Here is a 27,864-nt window from a genome sequence, read left to right on the forward strand (position 1 = left end):
AAATAACGTAAGTGCACTTATACCCCTTTGCTTCTGATGCCTCAATTGTAATTTCTTTCCAGATAATAGGCGACATATTCTGTGTGCTGGCATAACCCTGCCAACACAGTGGAGAAATTTTTTATTTCAACTTTTATCGAGGATGAAAGTGGAGGGGCAAATGTTAAGGAAAAAGGGGCAGGATATTTTTGGGTTCCTACAGGTAACAGAATTGTAAATTCGCCACTAACTGTCACTCTGATTTTATCATTCTGCTTGCTAAATCTGGTAACTTCAAACTTGAAACACTTTTCAGCCATATTTACATGTAAAATTCAGACTAGTGGCTGGAAGACAACATTCGCGTGGTTATTACTCCACTTGCTGGTAAATGCACAGGTAATTTATACCTTTTATATTGAATCAACTTTATAGACTCTTTTCTATGCATGAACAGTGGAGGCCAATGCCAAAAACAATTTTCTCTGCTGTACAAATACTGTGTTGTAGACTGGGTACTGCGCTTACTCAGACAAGAAAAAAATACGTAAATAATATTCCTGTGGAGTAACGGTTAGCCTTCTTGGCGATGAAACGAGCGGGCCTGGGTTCAAATTCTGGTTGGGACAAGTTACCTGGTTGGGATTTTTTCCTGAGGTTTTTCCTCAACCACTCGAAGCCGAACTGCTGGGTAACTTTCGACGTTGAACCTCGGACTCATTTTGCCTTCATTAGTATCATTTCACTAATCATCTTAACAGTTTACAGGTCGACAAGGAGGACATGGCGGATGTGGTCCAGGATCTGCCTATAGGAGGCATCTGTCTGTGGGAGCTGCACATATCCAGTGAAGCTACAGGGACTTATAAGCGGACTGTGGGCAACCGGGGTAGTGTAGCACCCCTGGATAGATGGCACCTTGGTAAGTCGTGGAATTGACTGCTACATGTTCCTCTGGTTAAGGATGTAACACATTCAAGCACATGAATTGCGAACAGATGCCATCGATCTGAGGAGACCGCAGGATAACATCACAGGAAGGCGGAGGATCAGTCTCCAGTCAGGACTGGATGCTGTGGATGAATCGATATGATGAACCATGCAGTGAATCACACGTTTGAAAAGCGATCCTTAATGGATTCAACAATCATTCCAACATAAGGAGGCTGCTCAATAAGCCCAAGGCTGTGGTGCTTGCCCGCGGGCCCTCTTTCGAGGAAAAAAAAAAGTAATATTCCTAGCATATAAAAACATCATTCTGCCAATGATATGAAAAATCGGAGCAAGGTTCATAATTCAAAATAACACAGCACAATTCTATCTACACTGACTGGCCAAAAAAGTGGATCACTTAATTTTTTTTAAGAACTACAATTTTATTGCTTATGCTTTATTTTTACTGCATCCTGAAAAAGGCATATTGTAAATTGAAGTAAATATGTATCCTGTGCACTTCAATTCCATCATCAAAATGTTTTTGTTATTTATTTTTAAGTTCGAAAGTGTTGTAATTTATGCAAAATTTCAAATAATGCATTTCATTAAGTTAGAGGCAATGGCTCACATTATAACATATGGTTATGCCACTGTGCGCGCACCTTGTGTGTTGCAAGCTCTAGTGGTGATGACGTTCTCCATTCATAATGCGATGCTGACCACATTTCCTGATGGTTGAAAGCCCACTTCTCCAACAATGCTGCCTACGTTTCGTTCAGGGTGTGGAAGCTGCAACGTCGGACACTTTGGTCGAGCTTATCCCACAAGTGTTCAATAGGATCTAAGTCTTGATTGCGTGCTGACCAGTCCAGATTTGGTATCCTGATGTCACGTAGTGAGGAGCATGGGAGTGGACACTGTCATGCATAAGAATGAAATTTTCGCCAGCGAAGAGAACAAAGGGGATTACATGGTCTATTAACACATCCATGAGCATTCAGAGTGCCTCCAACGATGAAAACAAGCTCTATTTGGGCCTCAAACTGATATTGCCCCATACCATGATTGAGCCGCATACAAGCGCCGTTCTTTCGGGGAAATTTCAAGGCGAATATCACTTTCCACACTTCCTCCATATTCTCTCTTTATCATCAGCTGACCAGAAGCAAAATCGCGATTCATTCATGAACAGAATCATTGACCACTGGTTCATAGTCTAGTTCCAGTAAACAGTAATCATGCTGCCTGGTGTTGGAGGGGGCTGTGGAGAAATTGCTGCTCTTCTTGAGCAGCGTAGTAAAGCATTGAATAGAGTTAGCTCATTTTTATATTTTAATCTCACTTTTAGTCTCATATCATTACATCGTTCATAATATTGTTCACATGTGATGACTTGCAAAAAAAAAAAAAAAATCCATGATAGTATAAGTATATTTTAAATGTTGACATTTGGGGTATCCACAATTGAACATTATAAAACTATGCAAATCAAACTTTCAGATAAGCTCCCTGCATAATATATACGTCACTGTGTACGTTAACAGAAAACCACAATTCCAAGTCACACAGAGTTTGTGTGCACTCGACGTGGGTCTCTGGCATTTCGTCAGCCCACGCGAGTTGTGTGGATATAAAGGGAAAAGTTGAGACGATGTCGGGTGGAGTTCCCGGGTAGCTCAGTTGGCAGAGTGCTGCTACGTTCAACCAGAGGTCCCGGGATCGATACCCGGCCCCGGAACAATTTTTCTCTTGAAATTATTCATTATAAAACTAATTCATATAATTTTTAATAGGTTTTATACCCATATGATAGTAAACATGTATTGTATGTGTAGATTATGTAGATAACACTGAGAGTATTGATATTGTAAAATGACAGATTGTATCTGATGATGTTGACATGCTCAACGAAAACGTTCATACATCACACAACTTATTATGTAAAGGTTAACACCTAACAAAATATATAAAGTAGTAAAGTCAACGACTGAAAAAATAAATTTCTGACATAGCTCTTCTTGAGGTCAAATTGGCTTCCTGGAGTCTTTGTCTAACATTATTCTCAATCACAATGACGATGATTTCTGGCCTAGACCACAGTCGTGCGGAGATGTCGCAAGACACAGAGAATCAGTAATCTGTTATCCCTGGTGGACGTAAACCTACTACAGCCTGATTCCAGTCGTCTATGGCAAGTACCCAGTTCACAGAAATGCCACAGGGCACGTTGAAAGACACACCGATAGCATTAGCTTCAAAACGAATGATTCATCTACCCACAACCAAAGCAACAGATCCAGCAAAGTCTTTTCGAATAAGAGGCATCTTAACTTATCAAATTCGAAACAGTAACTAAAGAAAAATATTGACTTATGACAGAAAATGTGCCTGACACACAATGATAATTCATCAATAGGGGTTACTGCACCATTGTTTTATTGCTGGTCTCTGTTGTAAAACCATGAAGCACCAGTCTGGTAGAAAGTGGCTCATACCGAGACATCTTATCATCATATTCATCTCCAAAAATGTTGAATGCATCTTTCCTTACTCATAAAACATATTCAATTTAATAATACTCTCTCTAAATTGGTGGTTTACTGACGATGAATCGGTTTTTACACAGTGATCCACTTTTTTTTGCCGGTATAAAACAGTGGACACTCAATCTGTAACGCAACAGACTTCAAATAATGTTGTATCCAGTTCCTGAAATCGAAATGAGAAACAACATCAGCCCTATTAATAAAATATCAGACAAGTGTTCAGTCCTTCACAGCACTCGATTGAATGCCTGTCCAGAGCAATAAGCTAACAGCTCGGGTTCGTTACAAGTTTACTCATTTTAGCCTCAGACTGGAGTTGGAGAAATGTTGTAAGACTTACACATTCTGATAATTTGGCTTACCTCGAACATGCAGTGAATCAAACTGTACGGAGTGGCACCATAATGAGCTTTGTCCAGAACCCCACATAAAAGCTCACCATCTCGAATTATGACCTCTGCTTCTGACATTGTTTTCGGATCAGTAAACGGGGTTCCTCCAGCTCTCCACGATCGAGGTCTCTTCACTGCCCATGCCTATCGTGAAATGAAAGTACAAAGATAATCTTTAATGGGGGAAAACTAATTACTCATATATGAAGCAATTTGTTTCTAATATCTTAAAAAAACACCCTCTGATTTAGGTCCTAGCTGATATGTACTTCTATTATCAGGCAGCACATCTCACGTGACGATATATGTCAGAGAAAGAACAATTTGTTTATATGCATCTGAAGTCTGATTAGTGTAATATGTATCTAGTCAGCGATGTATGCAATGGAAGGGAAAAGGAACTGACCACCCTACCCCATTATCTCCTGGCTTAGTTACCTCATGAGTGATGCTTTATTGGTGTCACTTGTGAGGTTCAAACCTGTCTTTGGGCAGCTGACTAAACAATAACATCTTAGAAACTCGTATACAAACTATTTATTTTTTTACTTCTGTATTTTATTACTTAAAATTACTGTTCGTACAATATTAACATTTAAATAATTTATTAAACATGGTTTACGTTTCAAAATTACATCAGCAGGAAGTTATATCTGCTCCCATAATTTGGGTCCCTGCATACTTTGCACACCTTAATTTTTTACAGATTATTTTGTTTTTGCTGTGCACTGATATTAAGTACGGTATGAGTTTTACTTTGTGTAAACATCGATTTTGCTGATTTTAATAGGTAGTTTGCCAGTTGCATCAAGTGTGCATCAATCAATTATCAATTGATTACCTACGGTGATTTAATTAATTATAGACTATTGAATTGATCATAGTTTATACATTACATTCACTATAATTACAATTAATTTCATTATTGCTAGACCAAGATTATGAAAACTTCTTATTGTTACAAAATTGAAATGACAGAACTTACCATATTCTCATACACTAGAATAAAAAAATTGAGATCAAGGCCTCCGAAAAAAAAAAAAAAAACGCGAATTTCAAAACATAATCAAGAGAATATGAAATTCATATAAGAGAAATATGTAATCAGTGATTTACTAGTTATCGTACCATTGGCTCCAAACTATATAGATTTGATTACGCCTGAGTTTAGTGGATTTATAGGCAAGATGGAGAGTATAATTATAGCAGATGAATAAAGGCGAATTTCTTTGCCCAGACTCGCTGGTACTACATTTAAACTCTTGGTAACAGATAACATGTCGCATTGGAGAGCACTCTACTAGAAAATGGGAACATATGAATTCATAATCTTGCTGTATAACGATTCTCTCGAACATACTACTTCGAGATCCTCAATTGAAAAAAAGTCAATCATATATAAACCAATCAACCATGAGAGAAATATTGCCTATCAAAATCGTTTTCATAACAAAGACGCTATGAAGGAAACCGTAAGTATACAGACTTCACAGACTGTACAGGAGACCTCAGCATGCGGAATTGGTAAGGTAATTTGACATACAAAACAATCCAGGGGATTCGAAAAGTAATGGCAACACTACATTTATTTAGGTTTTTTTGACATTACACACTTCAAATACAGTCCCCTGCAGGGGCGAATGCTATCACGAAAGTCGGGCTTGCTCTTTTATTCATAGAGGAAGATGGGAGGATGTAATAATTCATAATTAATAAAAATAATCAGACCGACATAAATAATTTATTTTATAATTATGAAATCATTATGAGTCATGGATCATATTCGCTTATGATATGTAGAAGTTCGATATAATAAAACAAACATGGCCAACAAAACAGTTTATTTAGTTTTTTCGACCCTGCCAACCAATGCACATTGTTGTATTGAGCTGCACTGAACGAGCGCGCATATTCTCTATAATGTCTGTCTTCTCTTGAATAGTCCTTCAGGAAAATGGATTTAATAATAAGGTTTCAATAACACACAATTCCGAACTCATTGCAATACTGCAAATTAATGTTTAAGAATTAATAATACATGCAGCAGCTAACACATGCATTGCGCTCATACAATTACATTGCACAGCACATCCCCGCTGTCAATACTGCTCTGTGTAACGTTAAATAGTCGTTGGTGTAGCTCTCGGACCAGAGCTTCAAACAACACGTAACAGAAGCATGTGCGCCTAGGACGGACCAAGGAGGAAGGCACTTGCGCGCGCATCATATTCTCGCTATTTCCACGTCCTTCCTGTAGCTCCGAGAAACGAGCAAGCGTTGCGATACTTGCGGTGTGCAACCTGCGGATGGTATTACGCCTATACAGTATTCCAAAAATCAAAATAAATTTTAATGTAAGTAATCCCATTTTGAGAAATACATATTCTATGAAAATATTGGGCTTGCGCAGCAAGCATAGCATGCCCTGAGAAATCGCCCCTGGTCCCCTGCCATGTTGCCAAATCTTTGAAAGACGATGGATTTCATCTGCAGCATCATTTTGTGGAGCTCTCTCTCACTGATCGATCTAAAGCTCTTCGGATGTCAACTGTTGATTGAACGCGAATGCCTCGCTGCCACTCATCTTGCAATAGTGCAGTGTGGTTGGACTACTCTCCCACAAGCTTCTTGTAATGCCATAAAGCACTGAGTTGCATTTTTCCCTCTTGCAACTTATATTTTTATGATGCATCTTTGTTCATACCTACTGAACATTTTAGGGCGATATTACTTAATACAAATCAGAAACAGTCCCTGTATTCACAAAATATGGTTACTTACAGACTTTTAATATTTCACATTTATGCAACAATCGCTCCTCTATTATGCACTAAAAATTCCGATGCTTACTGCTAGGTGTGCTCATTTACAGTATTGTTGCCATTACTTACTGAATGTCCTAGTATATTTCTTTCATGTATACCTATAATATAAAACTACTTCAACTATTTTACGCTTTAGATTTAAATATTATACATATATCGGTGGCGTGGTGTGAATATTATTACACGGGTATTACTGATGGACATTAATCAATACAATTTAACCCCTAAGTACGATATTACTATAACTTTATTTAGTTACTGTGACATTATAGACTACTTGTATTGAAGTTCGATTCGACGATTTTTCTGTAAAAAGAGATCTATGATAGGATCATTCAACATTGGCCCTTTCTTCATGTTCAAGAAAAAGAGATATTTCTACTGACATCAAGTATAGCCCATAGTCTATTCTTTCCTCAGGTATTTCACTGGTAAGTATCTATGTATATGCAGCCGAGCACATCCCGAACCTCCTGCAGGATGGCAGTATCAATAATTAGAACAGAAGATCAATGTAAATGAAGACTGGCCTGCTGCTGCAATGTATGAAAATTTAAAATCATGAATTCACGAAGCTGATAAAAAGCCTCTGGACCAGGGAGTGAAAAGTAAAATAAATCTAATTGGATGACATGGAAAATTCTAGAGGCAACAGAAACGTAACAATGAACCTATAACTCAAAATCTGGAGCTGATCTGGGCTGTTGCAGGAAGTGTATTAATTACTAAGGAATGGTAAAAACAAAGCCTTCAGGAAAATTATGTTACAAGACAGAACATACTGTGGGATTTGGAAAATCAAGACATGCCTGGAAAACAGTTACAAGAATCTGTGTCCCCAAGTCCTAACACGAAAAGCAGAATTAAATAGGAAACCATTGCTCAGTGATCCAAAAAGACGAAAAAACCGGCAAAAATCAGAGAGGCAAAATTATTTACAAAAATCACTTCAAAACGATTTTTTAGAAAGAAGTGAAGAGTATTGCATGTTTTATAACCAATATAAACCATTTCATACTAGACTACAAGTCCTGTAAATTATAGGCTAGTACCGCATTTTATTAATTTCATATTATTATCTATATATTAGTATACATTATTTTCATATTGCATGTTGCAATCCATTAACATACAGAGATTACTTTTGGGTGGCTTAAACATTCCTTGCTATTTGAATAGATCAGTTTTCTCCCCTTCTGCATTTTCTTCTTCCTTATCATCCTCCTCCTCTGAAGATGGAAGTTCTGTTGCTATTCTAGGAGATTCTGGTGCATTCATAAGATTAACGACATCAGTAGAGTGATCCCATAATTTTCCTTGGAAAATGTCTGATAGAAGACATAAGGGGTCGGATGTTAGCAGAAGCCTTCGAAAAATATTCTGATTTGTAGCAGTTCTGGAAATTTTTCTGAAGTGATGTTCTTTGTATGATTTTATATTTTTGTTTGTTGCGTCTTGAGCTTCATTTATCATCTGATCAATTGGAAGAAGGGCAGCAGAAATGGCCGCTGATGCATATACAAGCACCTTGTGCAATGATGCTGGCATGTAGTACTAGAGGTACTTCTCTACAAAAATGCGCGCAGTTTGTACGGCACATTCTTCATAATCTCCCTCATTGATATCACAGCCACATGGCAGGTTCTAAAATTTGTGGTAAATCTTTCAATTGGGCACACTACAACCTGTGCAGCTCGATCTACACTGTAAAAAATGACCGAGCTGTGTTCCCTCATGACCCCAGACTTCAGGTTGGTCCACAAGTAAGCCTAGTTCAACTCTTAATCCAACCTTTAATATGGGTTTTTCCCGTTTTCTACATTATTTTTGTCTCCTTGCCATCTTATTTGCCACTTCCTAACATCAAGACGACAAATTAAGAATAGATTTACATTTAAAAAGTCTAATCCGCGCATTAAGTGTAGACAGGCCGAATTAGAGCAGGTTGGCAGTTTTTGTTTTCATTTTCACCTATTTTTCCTAGTTATTCATTTGTCAAGGGTTGGCTCCACAGATGTAACCTGATTCTGTCGAAGAGGTATCACTTATAGCACTGCAGGCCTTAACACTGATCATCGTCATAACAAGAATGTGTCTGAAGGTACGGTCACACATCGCTACTTTTGTAGAGGTGCAGTAGAAAAAACTGCGCAATTCTCATACTGCGATGTGTGAACAACGGTGCAACCCGAAGAGTAGCGGCTGCCGAACCTGCTGCTCGTTACTTTTTCATGCTGTACATAGCTTAAAAGTAGCGACGTGTGAACAGGGTTCTCAGGGTTACAGCTGCAGCATTTTTGATATCGGTTTTGTTGAAACTTTTGCAGCAGTTGCGACCAGTGCTGCCACCCAAATGTGCCAATGATACTTTTATTGTTTGGATATATTTTAATGTTAGATGTGATGAAAATAAATGATTTGTAACAGTTACTAAATGTACAACACAGTCAGAGTATATTTGCTGATGACATAATTAATTTTTTTCTTATTTTTCATAGCGTAGGTTCAAACAAGAGGGTTGCCAACGTTGATTATGTGAATATGTTGGTTCTCATTTAAGTATATAGGCGTTTTTTAATAGCTTTATAGTAAAAATAATGCTAATTTCTGAATACTAGTTAGGACAGAAAAGCAAATAATAGATAAGTAAGCTATCGCATGAGTTTCATAATCCAAAACTCTAATGTGAACATACTCACAAAATGTATATTGAAAAGTCAACATGGATATGCAAAGCTGCAGCTAGACTGCGGCTGCAAAAGTAGCGCCTTGTGTGTGAACAGACTCGCAACCTTCAGTTGCAACTTTTGCAGTATTCGGATTGCACAGCACAAAAAGTAGCGTGCAGCGCGCTACTTCCGGCTTACGTGTGAACACGACACGCAACTTTTGCAGCTGCAGTACAAAAGTTGCACAGCAAAAGTAGTGACGTGTGACTGTGCCTTAATATGGAGCTCTTGCCCTGTATTTTTAGTAACTATTGTTGACTACAATGTAGATATCTGGTTTTCTGCCTAGGCCATTTCTTCTTCTAATGACAACTCAGTTGTTTCCTTTTCCTACTGCCATTCGATTATCCCCTTATTGTCTGCCTGGTGCCACATCATTATTTTAGTGCAAGTTCTTCTTTCTTCCTCGATCGCTTATTGACGTCATCCTTGCTTGCCGCTGCAGCTGTGCTGGTCGCTGGCCTCTCTTCCTGGTCGCTGTAATTCACGGACTGTTTCATTCCATTGCTTGCTATTCTTTCCTGTGTGATGACCTCTCCATCTTCTAATTTTCCAAATAGTTCTCCCATCGTATATTTTACTGCAATGCTCCTTATCTCCTCTTTCAGGTCTCTTTCTTTCATTTCATCAACATTTGCCCCTATCTCTGTATGATTAAAATTTTTCAAACAGAATTCCACACCAAACATCTTCCTATTTATCTTTAAATTATATGCTATCTTGTATTTTAGTTTCTTGAATGAAGCTGCATTTTTGTGTGTTAGTATTGTGAAGCATATTAAAACAATATGAAATCTACAAACACACAATAGCACATCCACAACATATACTTAATACGCAATTACAATTCAACAAACACACATTATTTGATCTAATAACACACAAAATACAAACAACCCCCATCGTCATACGATCCACAAATGACAGTGAACACTAAAAAGCAAGACCAGCTAAAGTCTCAGACATGACAGTACCACAGTCTACTAAATACAGTCGCGAAGCTTGAGGTGATTTTTTGCAAATCTCGCGATAAAGCGCTCCAAGCAGTTAGCAACTAGAAATAATAGACTGTCCACGGTCGACTTTGGATTTAGAGTGGACTGAGTCGTATTTCCATCGAGTGCTAGGTCGTTGCGTATTTCGCATTGATGCTCCTGAAGAAAAATCCTAACATCTATTTCTTATTTTACTTCTAGATGCAAAAAGTGGTTAATAAACAGCAGGAGGGAAGATCTAATGACAAAGAATGAAGCATATCTTTATAATAATATAAAGTTTTGCACTCTTCATTTCGAAAACACACAATTTATGAATGAAAAAAAAAAAAAAAATTAATCTGGAATGCAGTTCCAACTTTATTTGATGTTTCAAATAAACCTGTAGCTGAGAAACAAAAGCTTTGCACTAATTCTACGTCTGTATCAGCTGATTCCTGGAATAATTCTGTGGTGTTTGGGTAAAGGGAGATAAGTCATAAAAATGAGTTCGGAGATAAATGAAAATTAAACTTGGAACCCTTATTACAAAAATTTTTCTACACAAATAAAACACATCAACTGCTACTATTCTTTGATTTTTGCACACTCACTTGTGTAATTTAACTTGTGTGTTCATCTGGGCAAACAAAAGTCCACCTGGACAAAAAAATAACTTATACTCCTTTACCCGAACACCACAGAATTGTATATTTTCAGACAACTTAGACCTATTTTTTTTTTCAAAGGATATGTTTTTAATTATAGCTGTTAATTTTGTTGTTATTTTTATTTGTTACTTTACTAGAGACGTAGAAAAAGTAAGTCTGTTACAATAAAATTTATTGATCACGTTTTATTTCCAATTCTGGTGTGATTATTATTGCTTAACCTCATCCCACTTTGTTAACTACGTAAGCCTACACTACAAGTACCAGTACACATAAGTTATTCCATTCATTCATATTTCCATTATTATTGTTATTATATTATTGTTGTAAAGGGAAATGCAAATTAATATTTATTGGTTTCATAGTTCATTATCGCTATAATGTCAAATGAGTGAAATGATTATAGTAAATTTCAGTTCGTTTTGCACAAACAAAAATAATATTAACCTATTTCTTGCAGGTATCGAGTTTATGGCGGAATTTAATATACTTCATTAAAATAATAAATTAACTTTATCCATTTAATATTTCAATAATGGAAGGAAGGTGTTAATTTTTCCAAAAGAACACGACAACGAAAGTGTAACATTTTGTCATCTGCTATACTAAAAGCCAGGTTATGAACCAACTAAACCGGAAGCAACGTTCTGTTGGTCTCTTTCTGAGCTCTGTTGCCACATAGTGGCGCGAGATTCAAAGCGTGTTCAGCATTTGTCACCGATATGTTTAAAATAACTGCTTTATATAGTTCTCGATAACACTACCTACAATATTAGTAATTAAAATTACTGTATTTAAGAAAGCACGAGCTAATGACGCTGTACAAAATGCGACTCGTAATGCAAGTGGTATTGCTGGGAAGTTTGGCTATACTGTCTCCGTGATTCCGTTGCCAGATTTTCGTTAGCAGACGACATTTTCACGTGAGGTCCAATGAAAAGCTCCATTCTCCTTCCCCCCTCCGCCCCGCCATACTCAACGTGTCATCGCTGCACAGGCTACCCCTCTAACCTGCACTTTCCTCTCGCCCTCCCAACTACTTCCTGTTTCGTCGGTTCATAACCTGGCTTTTAGTATAGGAGAGATCTGCGATGATGAGGCGATAGTAGCGATCCTAGTGGTGGGCAACTACCCATGTTTGCATTTTTACTACATATTGAGCTTCGCGGCTGTATATAGTAGACTGTGACAGTACCATCTGTCAATAAGATATATTATTAAATTTTTAAGTTTTAATAAAGTTTTATATTTTATAATAAGTGTTAAAGTGAACATCAGAGACAAGCAAAAACTATATCCGATGGAAATGGATGGATTGCAAAGGAATTGCCTAGTTTCTGCATTACAATGAATTTGAAATTATGTAATGAGAGAAAAAATGAGCCAAAGAGAATCAGTAGCTGAATGATTGGGAGGTAAAGCTCTGCAGTAGTATCAAAGGATGCCAGAACGCAGATCTTGTCTTGGTCACAGCAAGGATGCAGGAAAGGCAAAGACCTGCATCAGCTGAAGAGAAGGAATTGCCAAGGCAATACGGGAATGTAATCTTGATGAGGCCAATGGAGTGACAGAAGCCTCTGATGTCAAGCAATAAAAGGCAAACAGGGACAAGTACAGTAACCACTAGAACATGATGGTGCATTGAGCACTTACAATGGATAGTATACGTACCTGGTCCGAGACTTTTGATGAGGAAGTGAGAGTCAGTGGGTGCTGCCCCTTAGGCACGTTGTTTATAATTATTGTAGAAATTATTTGTTTCCCAGACCAAAGAGGAGCTGGTTTCAATATGGCTGGTGACAACAGCTTGATCTCGCCCTTCTGATGCCCCAGTCCCTGGAAGACAAGCTGCTGGTACTCTTCTCTGCAACACAGATTCAATGTTTGTAATGTACATTCCGCCTGCTAGTCTGTAGGCTACAATGGTATTAATGTTGAACTTCTGAAATAATAACATAAAAAATAAATACAATAAAACTTGTTCAAAGCGAGGGGAGGGGGGGGGATTATTTTCCGCATTATACAAAATTTAAACACGTAACTATCTACAGACGTGGACAAATTATTAGCAAAATTGAAGATTTTTATTATATATTTTTACAAAATATGATTCTTCAATTTAGACTACAGTTGACATTTTTGCGTATTTCCAAATTATTAGCAAAATTGAAGATTTTTATTATATATTTTTACAAAATATGATTCTTCAATTTAGACTACAGTTGACATTTTTGCGTATTTCCAAATTATTAGCAAAATTGAAGATTTGTATTGTATAGCTTTAGAAAATTTAACTCTTCAATTTGGACTACATTTGATATTTTTGCATATTTACAAATTTTATTTTATTATTATTTTTATTATATATTTTTACAAAATTCGACTCTTCAATTTGGAATACAGTTGACATTTGGGATATTTCCAAATTATTAGCAAAACTGAAGATCTTTATTTTATAGTTTTACAAAATTTGTCTCTTCAATTTAGACTGTAGTTGAAATTTTTGCTAATTTACAAATTATTAACAAAATTGAAGATTTTTATTATATATTTTTACAAAATTTAACTCTTCAATTTAAACTACAGTTGACATTTTTGCGTATTTTGTCTATTGTAATGATAGAAATATGCAAAATTGTCAACTGTAGTCTAAATTGAAAAGTCAAATTTTGTAAACAGAATTATCATAAAAATCGTCAATTTTGTTAATAATTTGTCCACGTCTGTATTGTATCTCAAGGAGTCACACCAGACAACACTCTAGCAGTAAGTTTAACTGTTCTTAGGTTTACATTTAATCTTTTGTGAAAATTACAACTGCCAAGCACTAATTTATATTACATGAACATTTTATCAATATGAAAATTAAACAGTATTCCACCATTAGCAAGAGAAATTGTGCATTGTAGAATGAAAGAAATTAGACATTTACGAATATAGATTAAAAAATGAAAACAATGACATTTTAAGGAAGCAAAACTCCATGTAAGATAGAAGATAACATTACAGAGCATGCAGCAAATGTTCATCATCTGGTTTTTAATATATCACAGCACCTCAAACAAGATGTTAATATGGAATTAATTATACATCAAAGAATATGTGGAACATATGGAGAATATATAAACACATTTTGAAAAGCACAAATGAGAATGTTATACCTATGCTGACTTGTGTGAGCTGCAACAAACACAAAGAAAGGAAAAAGCTAATTAGGTGATAGAATAGGCCTATAACGCTTTTATATATACAAAACAAACAGAATTGCGTATTTTCCATTTACTTGAGTGTATATAAACAAACAGAAACAAGACTGGTACACACATATTTTAAAAATGTCAACCGAGAGATACACCAAAATATTACTAGATTTCAAACTCATATGATACTGGCACCTTCTGACCACATGGAAATTGAATTCTGTTGAAATAGGATACAGGCTTAAACCTCTCTTGAAGGAAGAAACAGGCTTAAAGCTATGAATTATATGCACTGATAACATCCTAGTCAAAGTAAGTTCAGGACAATTTGGCATCTTGAACAGTGGCAAAGCATGCATGCACCATGCAATTGTTTTAATTTCTCTCAAGAAAGTTGGCGTGATTAGACATTATTCCTTATATTATTATTATTATTATTATTATTATTATTATTATTATTATTATTATTACACAGCATAAAGTTCTATTCTTTAACTTCCAAAATGTAATTCTGTAGATTTACCAGTATATTTATATTTGAAATCCACCTGCTGTTAATTTAGGCACTACGGGCCGTATTGATAGACATTTTTAGCGCGGGTTTCCAGTGGATGATCAGCGTTTTTCGTATTCATAAACCAGTGTTAGCGATAGGATATGATTTGAATTCTGTACTAGTAACCAGAGGATAGCAGGGGCTAGCTTAGTATGCTCGTAGCGTGTGCTGCGAAATGTCTATGAATAGCACCCTACTAGACTGTCTTGAGAAAATAGGCTATAATTTGCTTTTCCTCAAAGTTCATATGTTGGAAAGGTTTCAATTTATGTTTTCCAATGTAACAACACCTTGTCACAGTCACCCATGTTGACATTAAACAAAACAACAAAATACAACTTTATCTTCTCGATGATCTGAACGAAACTTGAGCACTTGAACTGTCACGAAATCATGCTACACTGAAAGCTAAATTGTAAAAGGTGCGGATCTTTGAGTGGTGAATAAACTATGTCCATTTGCTATTATGCTGAAAAATATCACTGTCAGAATAACCATAAAAACGTAAGGTCAAGCAGGCAGAAAACTGTGTGTCAGTCCGTCACTGTCATATAGCATGCAGATTTACACTCTGCCTTTACGGCATCCGAACTGACAGGTATTTCACCCTAACACATTCTTTGTCTGCTCAGCGCTTGTATGAGATCTGTGAACAGTAATACACCCTGAGGCTTCCGAAGGCATTTTTGTCAAATGCTGGATATAGGCCATATAAACTGTATGCAGTCTAACCTGATTAGATTTAAAGTGAATACAGCATTATTTAATATTTGCGCGGAAAATAAAACAAGAAAAATAAATATAATAATAATAATAATAATAATAATAATAATAATAATAATAATAATAATAATAATAATAATAATAATTCGAATTATAGGTATTGTGTTTTTAAAAATAATAATAGGGCATGCTCTGAATATTTGCCACTGATCTTGAAATGAAAACGAGAAAAGTGATATGTTTCACACTGACTCTAGGAAATTATTAGTTTACTCACTTTACAAAAAATCGTCCTCTAATAGACAGCAGTACTCCTGCCACAATATGGTCTTGAATCAAGCCACTCAATGGCGTTCCATCTTTTGGAACCAGGTACTGATTATTTACACTCACTGAAAATGAAACAAAATTCAGAAATGGAAGCCAAATATATCTGTTTGGGACGAAAGAGCAGGTGCAATTCAAGCAAACTTTTAAGAACATAATTTCTTACAACCAGGGTCAGATTATTTACTGCGCACAAACTTTGCTTTTTTAATCTTTCAATTGACCATTACAAAATATATTAAACATGTTTCCTTGATTCATTAAAGGACATGCTACAGAGTCAATGGCATAGTTTGGTGGTATCCAATATCGAACACTTGAGAAGTAGATCAACGAGTACTCTTGTCTGGTGTCATCTTAATTAACACAGTTTGTGTATCGGTATGCAGAAGGATGTGTACTAATGAGATCTTAATCACTCTCACTCTTTCCTACAGTAAATTGTTAAGTTGTCATGGTGATACATGTTACCAAGAGTTGAGACTGAAGAATAATAGTAGAACTGGATACAGAATTTTGTCTTTATTCGTCATTATTTTTGAACAATTAAATCTCCAATATAAGTAAATCTATGAAATGGGACCAACAACTCTACTTTCTTAATCAATGGAAGTAACTATGTTTTGCAATTTTATCCACTTAAAAAACTACTATGTATGGGTTTGAACTTAGGATACATAGGTCCAAAGGTAATTCTGATAACAAGAAAAGTGTTAAAATACATTTTATGATCAATTTCAATGAATACTTAGGTAATTAAATATAGAAAGTTTTAAAAAAATCTAATGTCACATACAGACACAAGTAATGTAATGCATAACACCCTAGATCATATATGTAACATTAACTCATCGCTATGTTAAAATCGGTAGCACTTTGAAGAGAACAACAGCCAGGATCGCCACCTGTCCGCCGTAAACGAACACGAGATGGCAGTACTGTTGCTAATGCAATTCAAATGGGAATTATGATGTGACTCCTTATGTAACAACTAGATGGCAGCGTAGTAAACCTGATAAAAGTTGTTAACGTCAAAGCCTATAAGGCCGACCTATCTGTTACATATATGATCTAGGATAACACGTAATATAAAATGAATTTGTGCGGATGTTGCATTAGCACACAAGGAATGTTATTGCAAATTACTGTCAGTTCAAGCAAACATGCCCAATATACAAGTATTCAAGTATGTTACATGGCAGTAAACATTTTAATAGCCTTCCTGTGGATATAAAAAAATCAAAACTTACGAATATTTAGGATCAAATTAAAGAGGTACCTAATTTCTCATACCTTCTATTCTGTAGATGAATTCATGACATTCAACAATGCTGAACGTATATTTTTATCTTGTATTAAGTATCGATACTAACCCCTTGTGTTGTATTAGTATAATGTAAAACCCTTCTGTATATACAAGGGCATTCGAAGAATAATGGCAACATAGTGTTTCTCCCTAAATTTATTCAGGTTGCTTTTGGCATTACATACTTCAAATAAAGACCCCTGCCAGTCAACAGTACATTGACAAACCCTTGGAAGATGATGGACTCCATCTGCAGCATCATTTCTGGATCTCTTTTTCACTGATCAATCTAAAGCTGTTCGGATGCCAACTTTTGATTGAAAGCAAATGCCTCGCTTCCACCCATTTTGCAACAGTTCGGTATGGTAGGACTTTTCTCCCACAAGTTTCTGAGTTGCATTTTTTTCCTCTTGTAACTTGTATTTTTATGATGCATCTTTGTTCATACCTTATTAACATTTCTAGGGCGTTATTACTTAATACAAATCAGAAACAGTCCCTGTATTCACAAAATATGGTTACTTATAGACTTTTAATATTCCACATTTATGCAACAATCGCTCCTTTATTACATACTAAAAGATTCCGATGCTCACTGCTAGGAGTGCTGATTTACAGTATTGTTGCCATTACTGAATGCCTTAGTATTTCACTAGACTGTCACTATGGAGTAAGTCTTTGTAGTACTATCACGACTTTTCTTTCGACATATTCCATATTCTAGCTGTGAAGCGATGGAATGTAAAAAAATACAATACAATTGTAACTATGTACCTGACAGCTTTGTGTAATGTAGATAGTGAGAGATCCGATGTCACAATGACCACCATACAACAGCAGAAGAGTCCTTTGCACAATTCTGATGCCTTACTATGTAAGATGCTATTGCCTTTATGCAAAGGATTCTAGTCTGTGAGTCATCACTCTCTGAACAACATCTTTTTTTTGCAGGATTTCACAGCAGTGCTAGTAACAACATGAAGCAAACTGACAACACAGCAGTGTTCAGCAGCAGTTGATAGAGCATGCTACATTCCTATTAGTGGAGAAGGCTACTGTGCAGTGTTCAATTTTTTCAGCGTGGGTATATTTTCGTGTCGATGTACTTATTCGCGAAGTCTGAATGTACATACTATAACATCATTATATTCCTTTATTTGTATTCAGTTCTAGGTTATACGGTGCTATATTTTTTATTCATTTCGTATTATTACTGCTCCTTGATATATCAATGCTTTTGAAGTCGCACAAGTCAATGATTTTCAATATCAGTTCAATGTTCGATGTCGAAACAGCTGTGATTATCACGTGGAATGTCAGATAGTTATGATTTTTTTCGCCTAAAATTTTTTCCTGGCATATAATACTTATGCCTGGATTTTTAAACCAAGAATTATGGAAAAAAGTGCGTCTAATACACGAGGAAATATAGTAGTGGCTCTAATACTCAAATTATTGGCCATGGAAGATTTATATTATTTATTACTTACTTACAAATGGCTTTTAAGGAACCCGGAGGCTCATTGCCGCCCTCACAAAAGCCCGCCATTGGTCCCTATCCTGAGCAAGATTAATCCAGTCTCTATCATCATATCCCACCTCCCTCAAATCCATTTTAATATTATCTTCCCATCTACGTCTCGGCCTCCCCAAAGGTCTTTTCCCCTCTGGTCTCCCAACTAACACTCTGTATGTATTTCTGGATTCGCCCATACGTGCTACATGCCCTGCCCATCGCAAAGTCTGGATTTAATGTTTCTAATTATGTCAGGTGAAGAATACAATGTGTGCAGTTCTGCGTTGTATAACTTTCTTCATTCTCCTGTAACTTCATCCCTCTTAGCCCCAAATATTTTCCTAAGCACCTTATTCTCAAACACCCTTAACCTATGTTCCTCTCTCGAAGTGAGAGTCCAAGTTTCACAACCATACAGAACAACCGGTAATATAACTGTTTTATAAATTCTAACTTTCAGATTTTTTGACAGCAGACTAGATGACAGAAGCTTCTCAACCTTATTGTTAGGTTTCGTAACTAGCTGTTTCTTACGGTGATGGGTTGTTAGCCCTTCACCCAACTCCCAAGCTGGAGGACCACCCACGACTGCTTATTCAATATATTCGCAGCTACCCTCCATATCCATATTATTTATTACAAATAATAAATAAAGTGCTTGGAAAAATTATTTGAATGTATAAATAAAGTGTTTCGAAAAATTATCTGATTGTTTTCTTTTAAAATTAAATGCCAAATATACTTCTGGAATATGTTTAATCTATGAAGAATGGGAAGCTATTGATTGACATGAGTCAAGTGAGGGGATGATAGAGGAAAGAAGAAGGAAAGAGAGGGAGAGGAGTGCAGGGTTGGGATAATAGGAGAATAAGTAGAGTGTAATGGAAGAAATCTTGACGAGTGCAAGTCCAAGTGTAAGTTACGAAAGGGATTGAGATGAAGAGAAGAAAGAAGAAGTCGAGAATATAAGAGAGAAGAAGAGCGGAGATGATCCAAGTCCAGCGACCATAGGAGACATTGATAGGTACGAAAAACTAGAGGAAACTTGTAAAAACAGTTCAGCGAATATTAGTTAAAGAAACAGGGATGTGTGAAGTGTAATAAGTGAACTAGAGGAGAAATCTGACTTAGTCTGAGGTATTGATGCCATCAAAGATGTGATGATTAGATCAATTAGTGTAACTGAAGTGGATCTGAGAATAAGATAGAGGAATAAGTAGTGAAGTGTTGAGGAGAAAATGAATAGAATAAACAGTGAGAAGAAAAGTAATGACGGTAGTGAGGCTAATACGAGTTAGGAAAAAATAATACTGAGTGTTTCATGTAACTGAAGGAGGAAGAATATGGGGAGTTGAGGATGTAGAAAGTGAGCAAAAGTAGTGAGAGCGAACGGAAAAAGTTATCCAATAAAGGGGGAAAAAATGATTAATTTCGAGGGAAAAATTGTTCCAGGGCCAGGTATCGAACCCGGGATCTTTGGTTAAATGTACCAATGCTCTACCAACTGAGCTACCTGGAAAATCTACCAGACACAGATCCAACTTTTCCCTCTATATCCACAGACTTCAAAGTGGGCTCACAACCTCGAAATTATTCAAATCAACTTTACAGGGAGTTACACCTGAAAGCTTGATTTGCATAATACACGCCACTGTTCGTTTAAGGGGAGGTTGTAAGCTGATTTGGATCAAAATTAACATTTTTTGGTTTTTTAGCTGAACTAGGGCTATCCTCGCTGTGTTAAATTTAGCAACTTCAGGTACACTTATCTCAGAAACTATTCAATCTACATCTATGAAAATTTGGACACCTTTAGTTGTGATCTTCCTTAACCTACCGACTTTTTCTTAATTTATTAGTTCAGCTAAAAACCAAAAAATGTTAATTTTGATCCAAATCAGCTTACAACCTCCCCTCCTCCTCACACAGAGTTAGTGTGCACTCAGTGTTGGTTGCTTGACGGTTGTCAGCCCACTTTGAGGTCTGTGGATATAGACGGAAAAGTTGGATCGGTGTCTTGTAGAGTTCCTAGGTAGCTCAGTTGGTAGAGCACTGGTACATTTAACCAAAGGTCCCGGGTTCGATACCCGGCCCCGGAACAATTTTTCCCTCGAAATTATTCAAATGAACTTTACAGGGAGTTATACCTGAAAGCTTGATTTGCGGAAAGAATTATGTGCATCGAAGAAGTAATAGTAAGGAAGTATTATAAACAGTGGAACATTGGAACAATAAATGAAACAAATAATATAATATGGTAATGTAGATGAGAAAGTAGAAAAATTAGTGAATATTAGTCAGAGAAGAAAGGGTTTAAGATATACAGAAAATTAGGGATAACAATAATGGAAGATGACAATGATAATAGAGACGGATAAATAGAATGTTTGTGAACAAGAGTAAGGTAGACAGTGTTGCATAGTATTCGGGAATGGGACTGAGGAAGATAAAGAAGGGGATGAGTTGAAAATACTGTACAGCATATCAGAAAGGGTGGAGGGAGAAAATAGACTGAAATAGAGTTGAACTGAAGGTAATGGAAGATGTGGGGAGATATAGATGAGAGGAAAAATATTTTAGGATATATGATTGAATGTAATCAAGTGTAGTGGTGAAATGTATACAAAAATGTGAGGGACACCACCACCTCTAAGTCGTATGATGACAATATAACTTGTTATATTGCCTGCACTGAGCGTGACTGTCTAGCATCACATCTATATCGCATGGAAATTTATAACTCTGAACACTGCACCATCTGCAAGGACCAGAGCACTAAAACGAATGGAGAACATCTACGTCAATGGCGAAAACTGGATCCCACTCTCCAGAAGACGAAGAACCTCTCAAAACTGTACTGGAATGCCAGAAGACTCATGGATTGGTTCCTTATATCCCACCAACATAGATAACAACAACATACTGGCTGTACTTGCTTTTATGGAATTCGAGTGAATAATAATAACTCGGTAATCAGCCAAGCACAAAAAAATTAAATAAATAACAAAGACAAAATGTTCCGATATTCACAAATAAGGTTCCATGTCACACATGTCTGCACTCATAGACGTCCACACGCACCATGTGAGTCAAGGACAAGCACTTCTGTGTTCGGAAAAAACTGACAGCTAATGGATCAGCTCAAACTGTTAGTGAACATCCAAATACACGATTCCTGTTACATTACTCATGCCCACACGTGACTCAAGAAAGCTGTATTTCTTACATAACATATTATTTTAAATTTGAGTGGAGTTATTTGAAGCACAAAGAAAATTTCCTGCATTAAACAGCAGCACCTTTTGACAGGCAGTAGCAAGTGTTAAATCTATAACAGAATGCTACAGTGCTATTTAAAATTAATGAAGAGGAAAGCTGTAATTAATCATGAGATAATTAATACATACAAATATTGTAGGCTTCACTGCGAGCAACTTCATTCTGGGGAAAATGAGCATTCATTTCATCACCATCAAAATCAGCGTTGTAAGCTTTGCAGTTTGCATAGTGCAACCGTATAGTTTTCTCTCCTTTCAGGATTCGTGCAGTATGGGCCATGATGCTAGGTCTATGTAGAGTAGGCTGCCTGTTTAGAAGTAACACGTCTCCATTGCAGAGATGTCTGTGAACCTACAGAAAAACAATATAATAGATTATATAGTTCAAACAAATGCTATAGAACACACTAAAGTATTTTAGATTCAAACACCTCATGTCATTATTAAACACATTATTATCAGGAAACGAGAGTAAGATCAATGTTAAAAATAGCCTATATTATACAGAGCATTCGCCTACGGGTGAGGCCAGGAAAGCGGCATGTACTGATACACCACTTTGTGCAAGCAGTTGAGACACGCTCGACAATCAAAGACATCAAGGTCGACAAGTTATCAGTTGTGAGCCAGATGTTGCAGTATTTAAGACGTACAGTGCAGTTTCTTGACACAGTTGCTTAAATATTCAGCATTGTGTAAAATTTCTTAACAATGCAAAACGCAAAATTAACGCTTGAACAAAGAGTTTTTATGTATGATGCATATGTGAAAACAGAGTCATGTAGAGAGGTGCGTAGGCAATTTGAAGTGAAATATCCGGGTGCTCCAGTTCAGGGTAGAGAAACTGTTAGACGTCTTGTTAACAAATGAAGGACAACAGGGTCGATAAATGCTACAATTCCTAAGCAAAAACAAAGAGTACTGACGGGAGAAAAAATTGATGAAATCAGTGCATAATTTACACGCTCTCCTAATAAATCTCTAAGATGTGTTTCACAGGAAGTTAGTGTTTCAAAAACATCAGTCTTTACTGCTGCTAAACTTTTAAAATTAAAACCCTAAAGACTATAGTATAGAAAGCGGAAGCTTACGGATAGACGATTCCAACAAGCGACACCGCAGGCAGGCCGCTTTCCTGGCCCCACCCGTAGGTAAACGCTCTGTATATTACCAATCTGTTTCAATTTTTGTATTTGGAACATGCACACATAAGTATTTTTGATTCAAACACCTCATGTGATAATTTAACACATTATTATCAGGAAACAAGAGTAAGATCAATGTTAAAAATAGCCTATATTATATATTACCAACCTGTTTCAATTCTTGTATTTGGAACATACCTACTTAATTTTATTCCCTGAACTTCTTCAAACATTATGAAACACTTCACAGAACGAGAAAAAGAAATATTCTGAAAAAACAAATTCATATTGTTTGCTTTTATTTTTGTGAAATAAGTCATAAAATCAGTAATTAGAAATCTATAAAGTAAACGAGTCTCATTGTAAGCCAAACATACTTTGGTTCAAACCAGTAATTACAACAATTAAAATTATTATTAGGTAAAAAGGTAAAGGTATCCCCTTTGTATGTCAGTCATGAAGTTACTTGGGGCGTGTCGAGATGCTTTCATGACCTTGGTACTGGAATGAGGTGGTGTGATCAGAATCATGCTCCAACTGCCTTCACTTTTGGAAAAAATCTTGTACTCAATTTGATAGAAGGGTGAATGAACCTCAGGACTGATCTGCAAGTTTAGGCAACGAGAAAAATCTCGCCACCACTTGGAATTGGACCTAGAACTTTCCAGTCCATAGTCAGTTGCAAAAGTATTATTAAGATCTATTAAATAAAGGACCAAATGTATACAATTAAGAAATTTTTCATAACCTGACACAGTAAAACTTCATTTATACATTTTTATGGGGTCTGGAGAAAAAAAAATGTATGTGAGGAAAACATATAATTAAAATGACATTCAATAACATATGAAATAACATTTAAAGATTTTATGGGAAAAACAAGTTAAGCCAATTCAGTAAAATTTCCATAAAAGAAATTTAGAACTTCACAATTAAGCCATCTTAGTCTAAAAGAAGAATCTTATTCAGAGGCTTGTAATGCCCCATTTTGATTATTGCGATTCCTTGCTAACTAATGTAAGTTCACTCTTAGCTGAGAGACTACAACGTGTTCATAATGTGTGCATACGATTCATCTGCAATACTCGTAAATTTGACCATATAACACCTTCCCTCCAGTTACTTTCATGGGTGCGTCTGAAGGAACGAAGAACAATACATTCCCTGTCTCTTCTGTTTAGAATCATGCATACTTCTACTCTGAATTATCTGTTATCATGCTTTCATTGTCTTACAACTCTTCGAAACCGACATCAAGCACTTCTTTCTATCCCTCATCATAGAAAGTCTTTATATACATCTTCCTATACTGTAGAACTACCTCGCCTCTGGAATTCGTTACCTAATGACGTCAGGGACTGCCGGACTTTATCACAATTCAAAATTAAATTGGAAAATTTTGTCTTAGTTAATGTTTTTTAGGTATTGCTAGAAGTATTGATTTGTGTTTTTTTTTTTTCCTTTTCTTTTTTAACCTAGATTAAAATTGCAAGTTTCTTGTGTATGTTAGTTAATTAGTTAGGATACAATTTATTATGATACTTAATCACTCATTTAAAGTTTGTGTGACTGCAACCTGTGTATATTTTTGTGTGGCTTTACTTTGTTTATAGTGTTTTTTTTCTCTCTCTATTTCTTGTGTAGCTTTACTTTGTATATAGTGTATTTTTTTACTACACCAGAATAAATAAATAAATAAATAAATAAATCTTTGAGTCTATAATACGATCCTCAAATTTATAACACGAATCTCGAATAATATAAATTTATTTATAGGAAATCTTAGTTGCTCAGAGCCACAACTCCAATCCAGGCAATTTTACAATACTGACTTACCTCGTTCTTCCAGTGTGATCTCCATTTAATAACATGTGATTATTTTACAAACACGTCAATCATTTTGGATTGCTAGCTCCTAAAGAACAAACCATATCCTCAAATTTTGATAATTGTTCCATAATTTGTTCAATTACATCATGGTGTTCACAAAATATTTCACTGTTTCCAAAGCAGTAACGTAGGTGCACAAAACTGGGGGAGGAAAGCATGGGCAGTTTCGAATTTCTGCATCTTAACAATGAACACACACTGTATTTTTATGGCAAACCTAATTTCGAACAAAATTCATTTAGAATGTTTAAATGATGTTCATTATCTTCTGGGGTTTAAAATGCGATTAAGTTGTATAAAGATTCGTTCCAACAACAGTCAGTAACCATCCGTAACTACTGTAAGCATGCGCAGTACAGAAAAGACATTCCAACACACTCCAAACCAATTCTGAACCGGAAACATGTACTTCAGTTGAACGTTCCAACAAACTTTTGACACGGATCTGGAGCGATCAGAAGTAGTTGGTGCACTGAGGCATGTACTGTCTTGGACATGTGCATATGCTCACTAACGTCTCCTGGATACTGAAGAAAGACAAGATCGACTGCTTATGTCTTTCACATCACAATTTAGAGGTTAAGATGGAAAATGAACTGCAAATAATAAAAAGGATAAATCGCAATATACTGAACGCCGGTAGGGTAAGTTATCCCCACCCACATGAAATGTGCATTCGACACAACACTCGTCTATCACGTAGTGTGTCTGATGAGCTAGTAGGGGAAAAGTGGAAGGGGCCATGGGCCATCGCTATATTGCGATTTGCCCAATAAAAATTAAAGATTTAATTTAAATTTTCACCAAAAAGAAAGAGAATGAAAATTATTTGGGTAATGAAATAGTTAATTACATTTTTTACCTTACAATCTTTTTGTTATCTTTTTATATAAAATTATCGAAATTTTATTTTTTGCAATTTGAATTAGCTGCAACACGATAATAATCAAGCAGCCCATTCTCAGGCAAAAGTTACAGAATCTCTGGTTTTAGTATGTGATGATCTGAAAAAGTGTTTCAACATCATTCACTTCTATTTCAATCCCATAGTAGGTACCTAACCAGCACACGTGCGTAAGATGATACAAGGTTCGTACATGAATTGATACATAAACTACTTGTTGGAACGAACTTTAAGTGTAAAAATTGTATAAAAGAAATGTGTAACCAAAATAAATTAACGTGAAAAGTATAGGAATTTTGCTGGGACTTGAAGAAAAAAAAAACATTTGAGTATGAAAATTATAAAAAAGTTTTCCTGTACAATTTAGTGTTTATAAATTGGATTTAATGAATTTCGTGCAACCACAAGCGACATTTCTAAAGTGTCAGAAGAGGTAAATTTGCTCCAGAACACTATACACACCACTTTCAACCTCTGGGAGTTGTGAGTTGAATCACTCGGCGTCAAGAGGCGTTTTGCAACACTTTCTCGCTGGTTAGAGTTGAAAGCAGACAATCTTATCACAGAACCATCTTCATTTTAGACTATCACAGCTCTGAAAAGGAGCATCATGTAAGGCACTCTTTCATAATCACACTGAGTTAATTATATGTATTTCAATTTGCTTCACAACAGATTTTCCACAAACTCATTACTTTATTAAGAAAAAGGAAACGAAAGTAAGTGAACTCAAGAATCTCCAAAAAGAAATATTATTTCAATGGATACCTAGCCACTGTGGTAAGTTGATAAAACTGCATAACATGCAATGCATTTGTAGCCAAGACCTTTGCAAACAGTACCTTTATCCAGTATCTTCACTTCAATCGACTCTCATTTTATAAATGTATGATAAAGGTAAAGGTATCCCCGTAACATGCCATGAAGGCACTTGGGGGGCATGGAGGTAGAGCCCCATGCTTTCCATGACCTCGGCACTAGAATGAGGTGGTATGGTCAGCATCACTCTCTGACCGCCTTTTACCCCCGGGAAAGACCCGGTACTCAATTTTATAGGAGGCTGAGTGAAAGTTTGGCAACGAGAAAAAATCCTGTCACCACCTGGGATCGAACCCCGGACCTTTCAGTTCGTAGCCAGCTGCTCTACCAACTGAGCTACCCGGCCGCCATACAGTAAATGTATGAAACAATAATAAAATTGGTTCTCTTCTAACAAAGACACAATCTTGAAGGCCATACAAAAGAAACAAAATTAGCTGTGACATATTACTTATCTTACCCTGGATGCTTATTGGGCCCATTGAGCACCATGTTCTGTAACTCTGCAACATTCCATCCCGTGACAGGCACAGGATATGTCAGACATTTGGCAAATTCCTCGGGGAGACCAATTTCATCAATGTTTAAACATGGATCTGTAGTTATAACAGAGCGAGCTGCATAATTTACTCGCTTCCCCATCATATGCATACGAATAATACCTTCTTTTTTCTCAATAATCTGCATAAAAAAAGAAACAACATATCTGTATAACACTTTATTTTGAATTGACGTGTTAGAAAAAAACACACGCACACCTGCCCACACACAAAAACTGAAGTTTCTCTCTTGATTTCGCCACCTCATAGTCAACAGTTTTTTGAATGTCCCATAAATGCTAACTGTCTAAGCCCGACTAACAGACACAAATGAGCACTTCTGACACTTTCATAAAGTCATCATTCACATAGCAAATTCATCCATGAAAACTGTCATCATCGATGGAGATATTAGCAGCAGCAACAGGAGTAGTACCATTCTACTTAACGATACTTCCAATTCCAGAGGCTATTCAGCATTAAAGTTCAACTGAGAGAGAAATAGCCTATAAATTTTGCCTGAACCCTGTATTAGGGAAAGAATTTTCTTGTGTGTTGTATGTAAATCTATGACATAGTCCGTTCCCTCTAAGAGGAATCTGCACTAAG

At 36.2% G+C, this 27,864-nt stretch overlaps 1 pseudogene; it reads right to left on the bottom strand.

Annotated features, from left to right (window-relative positions):
- The window catches only part of LOC138693705 (DNA-directed RNA polymerase I subunit RPA1-like), a 134,440-nt pseudogene that overhangs the window by 67,289 nt on the left and 39,287 nt on the right, over nucleotides 1–27,864 (bottom strand).

The sequence above is a fragment of the Periplaneta americana genome, unplaced genomic scaffold (assembly GCF_040183065.1).
Source record: "Periplaneta americana isolate PAMFEO1 unplaced genomic scaffold, P.americana_PAMFEO1_priV1 scaffold_18, whole genome shotgun sequence".
Classification (NCBI taxonomy): domain Eukaryota; kingdom Metazoa; phylum Arthropoda; class Insecta; order Blattodea; family Blattidae; genus Periplaneta; species Periplaneta americana.